Source organism: Solanum pennellii, chromosome 10 (genome assembly GCF_001406875.1).
Source record: "Solanum pennellii chromosome 10, SPENNV200".
NCBI lineage: Eukaryota > Viridiplantae > Streptophyta > Magnoliopsida > Solanales > Solanaceae > Solanum > Solanum pennellii.
This window is the reverse complement of record NC_028646.1, coordinates 10,095,955-10,105,799: the sequence shown is the minus strand read 5'-3', so window position 1 is coordinate 10,105,799 and position 9,845 is coordinate 10,095,955. Positions and strand designations below refer to the sequence as shown.

Here is a 9,845-nt window from a genome sequence, read left to right as displayed (position 1 = left end):
AATATAAAAAATCTAAGTGAAACAATCTGTATAATTATAACTGGCTGCTCAGGGGAGAAAGCCTAGCATGGGCGGATCCCAATTTGAGGAAATATGAGGACATCAACATTTCCTAGAATGGGTCATCCTCTTTTGTTGGTGATCAGCTAGTCATTTGTATTATATGTCTTATACGGTTATATGTACAAAAAAGTAAAGAAAAGAATGTAACATGCATGATTCCACCAGTACAAGCAAAGGTGGTCTCTAGCCCATATATATTGGTATTTCGTTTAACATAGCTCTCATTTTACATATGGTTGAAGTTGCATTTGATGCTCCAGGTACATATATTCAACTAGTAGATCTCCCAAATAGAAGCACCTTATACGTGATGGTTATTGGCGAGGTCCAGGTTGATTCTAGGCTTTGCCTAGTCTTTATGATGTGTATTTCATGTTTCATGGTACGTTTAAGCTTCACTATTTACTATTATGAGCTTCAAAAGACAGTAGACATTGAGTGTGATATGACAAAAGATTGTAATGAAGGCAAAGTGGACCTCGGCCTCCTAATCCAAAGGATGAACTATTAACGATTATATTCTATCTTAACTATAGTATTTATAATAACCACGATGGAAGCAAAGTCGCAATAGCAGAACACCCATAAGGATACTTAGGATATTGAATAGAGAATATGGGGAAATCAATTGTATGTGTTTTAATGTGAGTAAGGAATATGAGTAAAAGTATCCCACCCATGACTTAACTTTTAAGAGAGCCTCTTTACGCTTATTATGGTAGCATAGTTCTATAGAATATCTCCTAGTTTCTAAAGTTGGTTTGTTATAGAGTTATACATTATGCATTTTCTATAATTTAATTGTATGACGTTTTACCTTTGTGTATTATCTTCTTACAGGTTACATAATATCATAGAATATTTCCATGTAAGTGTTTTACACTCTAGAGTATCCTTGTTTAATGTTATATGTTTTCATAGGACCTTTTCTCTACATGTTATTTATTGCACTACCTACTTTCCACATGTCAGTTTTTCATATATTGTGTTGGTACTGCAAAATAATTGATCATACAACCACCTCTATATGTTATTAATGCGTCATAGCCTACTTGCTTGAGTAATACATGCCTTATAGCTTTTCTTCCCATGTGTAATGTGATCACTTGCTCATATTTCATATGTGTACTCATTGTATATTACTCCACCTATCCATGCAATATAACACACTTCCTAAATGTGATTTGTGTATTGTAGTTCATTTTCTTTTATGTAGACACATGTCTTATAGTCTACTTGCTTACATATTGTATTTCGCAGCTTTAGTACTCATGCATCACATGCATTGTGTGTACACCACATATTTCTATAACTTAATGTCAATGTATTATGTTCTCCCTTTTTGCTAGTCTGCTATTATGTCATACTCAATGTGACTTATTTATACTTACTCTATGCCATAATGTGCTTATTGACTTGAGTTTTTAAAATTTATGAATAATGTTTCCTCGTATCATGATGTAGTGATGTCTTTGACCAGAAGGTTGGGCATATATGTAAATTTTATCACAATAATAGATAAATAACTTATCATAATGTCTTATTAGAAGGTGCAACATAATATTTTAGACTTTATATTAACAACTATGCGTTCTTATAAGACTTGCCTCTGAAAGGCATCAGGAGATAAAAGAAAAGGGAAAGTAGTGCCCCGATTAGTTAGACTTATAATTTTTTTTCCATTCCATATAAAATGATTTTGGGAGATACTATGGTTATTCTTGATTGTTAAGGCTCGGAAGTTAAGTTAAAAATGTGTAACCTCTATTGATGTATTGTGGGAGGAATACAATGTAGGTGGAATCCATAGGTAGCCCCTTAAAGTTTGCACCAAATTTCACTTATACACCACCTTAAGTGGGGTTGGTTTACTTTAGATACCCCATGTCATGGTCCACACATGTCGTTTTGACACTTTTTGAATTATCAATAAAATATATACAGCGTTTGTAATACACTCGTTGATGATGTGTCAAAATGACGAATTAGATGAAAACACGTGGAATATATGTAAGAAAATCATTATCAAATAATGATTTTTTAGAACAAAAAAGAAGTGACCAATGAGTGAATAAAATGTGGAATTTTCGCCAACAAAAATTTAAAAATGAAATAACCCAAACACACTGAAATCATCTTCTCCACCCCACCAACCCCAACCCTTGTGTTTTCTCCACTCTCCGCCCACTCACCCAACATCTTCTTTGCCTTTACACACCCTAAACCCTACATCATCTTCTCAATTAGAATAACAAACAATCATATATCCCTACACAAATCTATTTAGAGATTATTCATGAATTTGTGACTTTCCATTTTTCTTCTTCTTCTTCAATGTAGCAGGGGTTTTCACATTTCTTCTTTTAATTTTTATTATATCATTATATTATGATTCAAATGTGTTCAAATTCATTTTTTTATCTGAAGCATTATCAAATTTATTTCTCCACAAAAGGAGTTTAAGTTTTGGGTGATGATCACTGAAAAATGAAGAACGTGAAAAACATAAAATAAAAACGATTTAACAAATGTTTTCACGCTTCCGCAATGAGTTTATCACACTCTCTATGACATGTCAGAAAAAAGTGTCAAAATGACATAGCGGGATATGACATAAGGTGTCTGAAATGAATAAAGCTTAGTTGAAGAGTAAATTAAAATTGGTATCTACTTAAAAGGGCCAGGGATGGGTTCCGCCTTTTATGTAACATAAGATACTTGGAATAGAAGATGTTAGAGATCCTAAATATTCCTCGTCATCCTAAACATCAGCATAACGGTCTAGATCATGTGGTCCTCTTATATGATCATATGTTCTACTAGAATTTTTTCATTTGATATTTCATCTTCATGTCTTGTTTTTTGGTATATTAGAGTCCTTATTAATATGAGTTATAACTGTGCATATTCTGTGAATTACACTATCAATAAAGGGGTTTAATTTGTCATATTATTATTTTATGAACCATATGTATTGAGACTTCATGCTAGACTCGTCTATACATGCTTTAGGTTGCTGATGGATTTTAGACAAGTCCTATTTAAAATGGGAACCCTAGCAAATCTCGAAACGAAATTCCAAGGTGAACCAAACTATCAGCTTCAACCATCAGTCGAGGACGAGTGATCATAAGGGGGAGAATGTAACAGGGTGTATTCTACGTATACCTGTTCTATTTATACGACGGTTATATATTTCCTTGTAGTATGTTTATGAACTCGGTTTCGTATGAGACTAATGACAATAGAATATGTTTAATGTGAACTGCCCATAGATTTTGATGTGAGACGATTAAGTTGATGTCGATTGAAGTATTTAAACATGAAATCATAAGGTCATATTTTTATCTAGATTTGAAATTTACATATTGTCTATAAGTTTTGAGTTAAGTTAAAATTAGTATGGTCTATAAATGCAATAAAATACTGAGTTGCTTGCTTGAATTTACTAAGCTAGTAGGTGACAAGGAGGTGCATCACCTACTTTGCCTTATTGATCGACCACCCAAAGGAACAAGTAGGTGCATCCCCTACTAAGAATCATTTGACCATGTTATTGGGTAAAGTACACCACCTATATCTGGCCGAAGTTGAATAAAAATAAGGGAAAAATTAACATCCAATGCCCAACCTTTTAAAGCCAAGAAGAAATAATTTCAATGCAAAATAGGTGCATCGCCTATGAGGATGGTCAATGCAAAATTTTATTAGTTAAATTCAATAATGTATAAATTTGTTTCAATTTGATGAAGTTCAATAATGTAATAAGTCGGTTTTCACTAATATACTGTACACACAATATTTATTTTGTATTTTTCTTGTCATTTAACCAGATGTTTTGAAAAAATAACTCTGAAAATGTGGAAATTATATATATAATTTGAAGTTAGATGATCTTGCTAACTTGATAATACATTTTTGACATATTTTATTTAAATACAAATACCTACCCAAAAATAAATTCATTAATGAAAGTTTTTATGTTTTAAAATTAGCTATGACATAAATAATAAAAATTATACTAATAGAAACATAAATTGGCGTTATAAGTAGTAATATGAACCTTTCAAAGTCTTAAACTGAAATATGAGAAATCGTAAATAAAAAAACCAAAAGGGCAATGTTTATCGAGTAATTAATATATTGAACAAAACTTAATGAGTCTAGATCACACATGTATCATTGATAAATAAACTCATTCTTTTGTCTCGAGCAAAAAAAATGTGACACTTATTTAAATTTTAGAAAAGATATTTAGAAACATATATCTACATCACAAGAGAATTGTTTAATAAAAAAATGAATTTAGGCTACATTATGTTAACTTCACATATTGGAACATTACACACAATTTTATATATTAAGCAAAAAAATTTGTTATTATATCATTAAAATTATTTTACTAAAGTACTCGAGGTTTTGGAATATAGACTCTTTTTGATAAAACGCCTTACTTCATCACAATAGTGGTATCTCATATTCCACAAAATTACAGACTCACTCGATGATGATAAGGCAAACAAAAATATTATAATGCAAGAAGAAAAAGAAGAGTAGAAGATCAAAAAAATTGTGTTAGAAAAATGAGAGGAAACCCCTATATATATACTCAACAAAGAGTTTGAACAACCTTTTATTGTGTTTTATATAAAAATGCATGACCTTTTCAAAAAGTTGCAACTTATTGGGAAAGTCGTAACTCATCGAAGAAGTCACAACTCTTTGAAAAAGTCACAACTCATAAAAAAATTAAAACCCTTCAGAAAGAGTGACGACTTGTCGAAAAAGTGACAATCTATATAAGGGATATTATAGAAATTTAATATCCAAGAGCTTGAAGTCACTAGTACAAAGATTTTTAACAAAGAGTACAATTCCCAAAAGTTTACCCAATATACAATGTCTTGTGTCACAATTAAGTCACATTAGACCATACTTATTTTTAAAAGCTGGCTTTGAAATGACGCACTCTTTAACCTTCAACTGATGATACTTATAAATAAGATTAATCATAAAGAAGCTAGTGGCACCTTCAAGCTAATTCGACATGTTGTCAATTATGGATTGATATACTTATTCTTAATTGTGACGTTGTTCAACTGAAGGTTGTCGATACATATTTTATGGGAATCATATTTATTACACAGGAAAGGATTATGGAACCTAGGGAAAAGACTAGATATGATGAAACTGTTATTTTGAAAGTGTTTAATTTTTTTAAGCCAAACTGTAGAAACTTTTATTCAACCAAATAGCAAATGTACACCACTAGTTTGTTTTGGACTCCAGAACTATTTCTCAAGAGATTACCTATATACCTATACTAAATAATTATAAATTATTCTAGACACAGATAAGCATTTAATTGATCAAGAATTGGTTGCCACTTTGGTAGGAAATGTCCTATAATATGGAATTGGAGGAAAATTTCATTCAATCTCTTGGAAGAAGGTTCATTGTTGTGAGAATCGCCTTAAATAACTTTAATTGCAAATGTCATAGACACTTGTTGAATATAACCATACACAATAATCTGGCGACTTGTCCACTTCTATGCACTCTATTACATATCCATTGTAGTTCATCTTCCCTGCTTCCTATTTCTCTATGAATTTTCATCCATGTCGAGAGTGAAACCCATACCCTTGTAGAACATCCACACTCGAAAAGAAAATGACTGCGTAATTTTGTTGAGAATGTGTTAAACAGTACATAACTAGTGAAACAATTGTACTCCAATTTCTTGATGTTTGAACTGTTGAATGTCTTTGATAGACGGTGAGCCATAATATAAGCTGATGTCTTGGCAACATACCATATGAAAGTGTGAGGAACTTATAACGATGTTTTGGGAATCGTGGTTGAAACAACATGTACATTTACTTGATACGTAGGGCCCCTTGTTGTGAATATTTTTGTAGATCATCAACCATATTAATATTTATTAATTTTTGTAAGCCTCAAGGATATTTCTAAGAAGCGAACATTCTTGTTTAGAAGTTTTTGCCTTTTCCAGAGATCTGTCATTGATTTAGAAGTTGTTAATTTGATGAACCAATAAATTTTCTTTCTTTGCATCCACAACCCACAAGAGTTTACATATAGCTTCCTTATTTCATAGGTTGTAGTTAACAAAACCAAGACTCCAAAAGATTTTTTCCCACATATGGTTTACTAATCCATCAAATCTCTTTTAGTAATCCCATTCCATAAGAAAGTATGACTAATACTTGTGCGAAATTAGACCACTTTCTTTGGTTGGAGGAACACTTTAGGCTAATACGTCTACATCTCGAATATCACACTTTTCATCATTTGAATTCGACCACCATAATATAAAACTTTGTTGTCCAAAATTTAATCGTTGTGGTCTTCTCTCCATTAGTGGTATGCATTGCAACATAGTGATATTCCTTGAGGACAAGGGAACCATAAAACTTCAAAAGTCCAAGACGTGATCTAGAGCCTAACATAAGTTTCATATGGTATAAACACTGTTTTAAGGTCTATTTTATGAATATAAGTCATTTAGGAAGTCTAGAAACCAAACGTTCAAGAAGGTTTATGACGTCCGAAAACTAGTTTAAGGAGGTACTAGCGTGCCTTAGCTTATTTGACTACATTGTATGAGTCATAAATTGATGACAATTTTTGGAAGGGTTTCTAAAATATGTTTAAGTTTATTCATGGTCGAAAATTCTGGGGTACGACTCCTCATGACCAACCAAGGGACCTTGAGGAGGATCCTTACAAGTGGAGTCAAACACTACCTGAGCTGTGTGCACCCACGAGAGGGCATTACTAGGCATGTGTGGATCGACGGGGTGTCGATGCCATCCGTCGACCAACACTTATTCAAGTAGTTTTGGGGACTTGTGTGCACAGTCTGTGACCAAGAATAAGGATGTGAAACACGGAAGGGGGGCATGTCCGTCGATTGACCCACGATCCATCGATCGTGGTGTCGACTATGACACTGTAAATTGTTGCACGTTTTTACTTTGGTTATTTAATTAGTTGGATTGGTTAGTATTTTCATTAGGGTTTAGGTATGTTTAATTATCTTTATTAACAACCTATATAAATACCTAACCTAATTGAGACTAACACAAAACTCTCACAACTCACAAAACAAATTCTCTTCCTTCTCTTTTCTTTCTCTCTCTATAGGAAGACACCATTGATTACAAAGATAGGGGAGGGTTTTCGGCGATGTAATGAGAAGTTCAAACCATGAATTATTTATCAAACATTAAGTTATGGTAGCTAGTTCACCTTTGAGACCTCTTTCCTCAAATGGTTCCTTCAAAGTATTTTCAAAAGTTGAGCTTTCATGTGGGTCTTTCCCAATCTCAAAATTAATGTTATGAGTGGATTGTTTTATGTTTTATTTTGGATAATGTGAATATTTTAAGATTTATTCTAACCTTATTATGATACAGCTTGATGGTTTGGTATACTTTGTAGAAGATGACCCTTAACCCTAGGTTTTTGATCTTTATATGAATTAGATTGTATTAGTTCAATTGACTTGGTTATTGGTTGAATTACTACTAGATGATGTTGTTACTCTAATAATTGATGAAATAGGGTGATTTGTAGCGTTTTATGATAGTTCTTGAGAAGATGATCTAGGTTGTGAAGTATGTTGCTAATTGACCTAAGTGTCTTGTCTTAAGCTTTGATCTACTATTGAATAATGATGTAGTGATTATTCAAGCCTTTTTATTATGTTTTTTATTCAAATACGATGATGTATACCCAAATTGGGTTGAATTGATGGTTATGGTAAGACATTGATGATGAATTATGAATGAGACTTGGTAAGTCTTATGATCCCAGTCTTTTAGCTCAAATTATGGTTGACTGTGATAAAGTTATGATGTTGTATTATTTTATTCGTTGAATTAGGATTGATAGGATGGTATGATGTTGAATTGAAATGTCTTGAGTATGGTTTTTGAGGTGTTAGCATAATATGTATATGTTATAAGAATAGTGAATGATTTACCAATGTGCCTTATTTTGATAAGAGAATGTTAATGTGCTAACCTCACCTATGTGAATTGTAATGATGGGATTATACTCATGCAATTCATTTTAAGCTATGATAATTGTTATGATTTTTATATAAGGATTAAACCCTATGACATACAATAAGCTATGATGATTAATAAAGGACATTAAAGACATTTTGAAAAGGGACTTCGTTTAGCACCAGATTCCACACTTATCTCTTGTGGTCTATGTTGGTTAAGGCAATTGTTACCTAAAATATAATGAAGTAATGAAGTATAAAATAACTAAGGTGATTGAGAGGTTCACTTAGGCTACATATGTCTGTGGGACTCTACCTATGCCTTGCACAAGTTTGCTTTGATGGGACCTTAAGGAGGTTATTACTATGTATGAATATGCTTATAATGATACATCATATGTATATGATGAAGTTGCACATCGTTGATGCTATATATGGTTGTTGTCACTCAGGAATATGTGTTGGTCTACATTGTTAAAGTATGAGGATAAGTACTCCAAAATGTTATTCCATGAGAAGTAAGAAGTTAGTCATGATTCTTGTTGGGTTACTTACTCGAGTAAGGTTATGGGGCTTTTCTTCGTCATTTAACTTGTTGACTTCATATGGGTTCATGGGTAATTTTGTTGCTTTGGTTAGGTTGAAATGTACTTGTATACATGCTAGTTGACAATATGACTTGATGATAAAGTTACTTGAATAGGTATCCAACTATATGATATGCATGTTGACTTGACTAGACTTGATGTTGTTGGTTCTGTATGTACATGCCTATGACTCAAAGAACATGAAATATTGGTTGGTATGGTTTTGTCGAATGTGCAAAAAGGTTTTAAATGATAGTATGTGTGCATATGGTCTCATACTTAGTACAAGTGGTGTACTAACCCCATTTCTCCCTTTTCCCCAACATTTTAGGTTTCACTTGTTGAAGTGCTTTGAAGAGGAAATTGGAGAAGGCTTGGATCTCCTATTCATCGAAGTATGTTAAGTCCTCACTTTCCAAGGGCGATGCAACTATCGAGTTATGATATTGTTCTAGTATTAAAGACTATTATCTTCTTTCCTTTTCATTTAGTATGAAACATTGTATAGTCCATGTGAGGAATTCTTACTTTGATGTATGGGTTATGCCTAAGTTCATACACTCTTATTAGATGGTTATGAGATGCGACGACTATTGTTACTATATTATCTTTTATATATAAATATCTAAGTGCAATAAAAGTAGAAGGCTAAGTAATCTTCCTATACGAAGGTATATATACTATGTGTATGTAGAGATCAATGTAAACCTCCAAGCAGATGAAATGAAAAGTTTTTAAATTTCTGGTAAATTTGACTTATGAATGCAATAATGTAATCTGAGAGGCTAGTTTTAGTCCTCAAAGAGGACGACAACGCCGGTTACGTATAGGGGCTATCCCGAATTTGAAAAAATTGGTATGAGAGCATACAGTTGAATTATCTTTTAGGGTGTGCTTTGTATGGAGGAAAATGTTTTCCATGGAAAATATTTTCCTGGAAAACAAGTTGATTTTGGACTTATTTTCTCATGTTTGGTTGGTGAGTAGAAAATGTTTTCCGGAAATAATTTTTAGTGTTTGATTTATGAATAAAAAATGTTTTTCAGAGACATTATTTATTTTTTACGAGACTAATAATTGATGACATTGAAAATATTTTTTAAAATCAAAATTATTATTTTTTGGGGTGGTGGTGGGGGTAGTGGGTGGGGGAGGGG

The 9,845-nt window shown here is 32.4% G+C and overlaps 1 long non-coding RNA gene across 1 annotated transcript; it reads left to right on the top strand.

Annotated features, from left to right (window-relative positions):
• The first annotated feature begins 208 nt into the window (after positions 1-208).
• Positions 209-3,414, top strand: LOC114074180. The gene is made up of 3 exons (XR_003574622.1): positions 209-445; positions 904-931; positions 3,076-3,414. It is a non-coding gene; the product is annotated as an uncharacterized LOC114074180 (long non-coding RNA).
• The last annotated feature ends 6,431 nt before the right edge of the window (positions 3,415-9,845 follow it).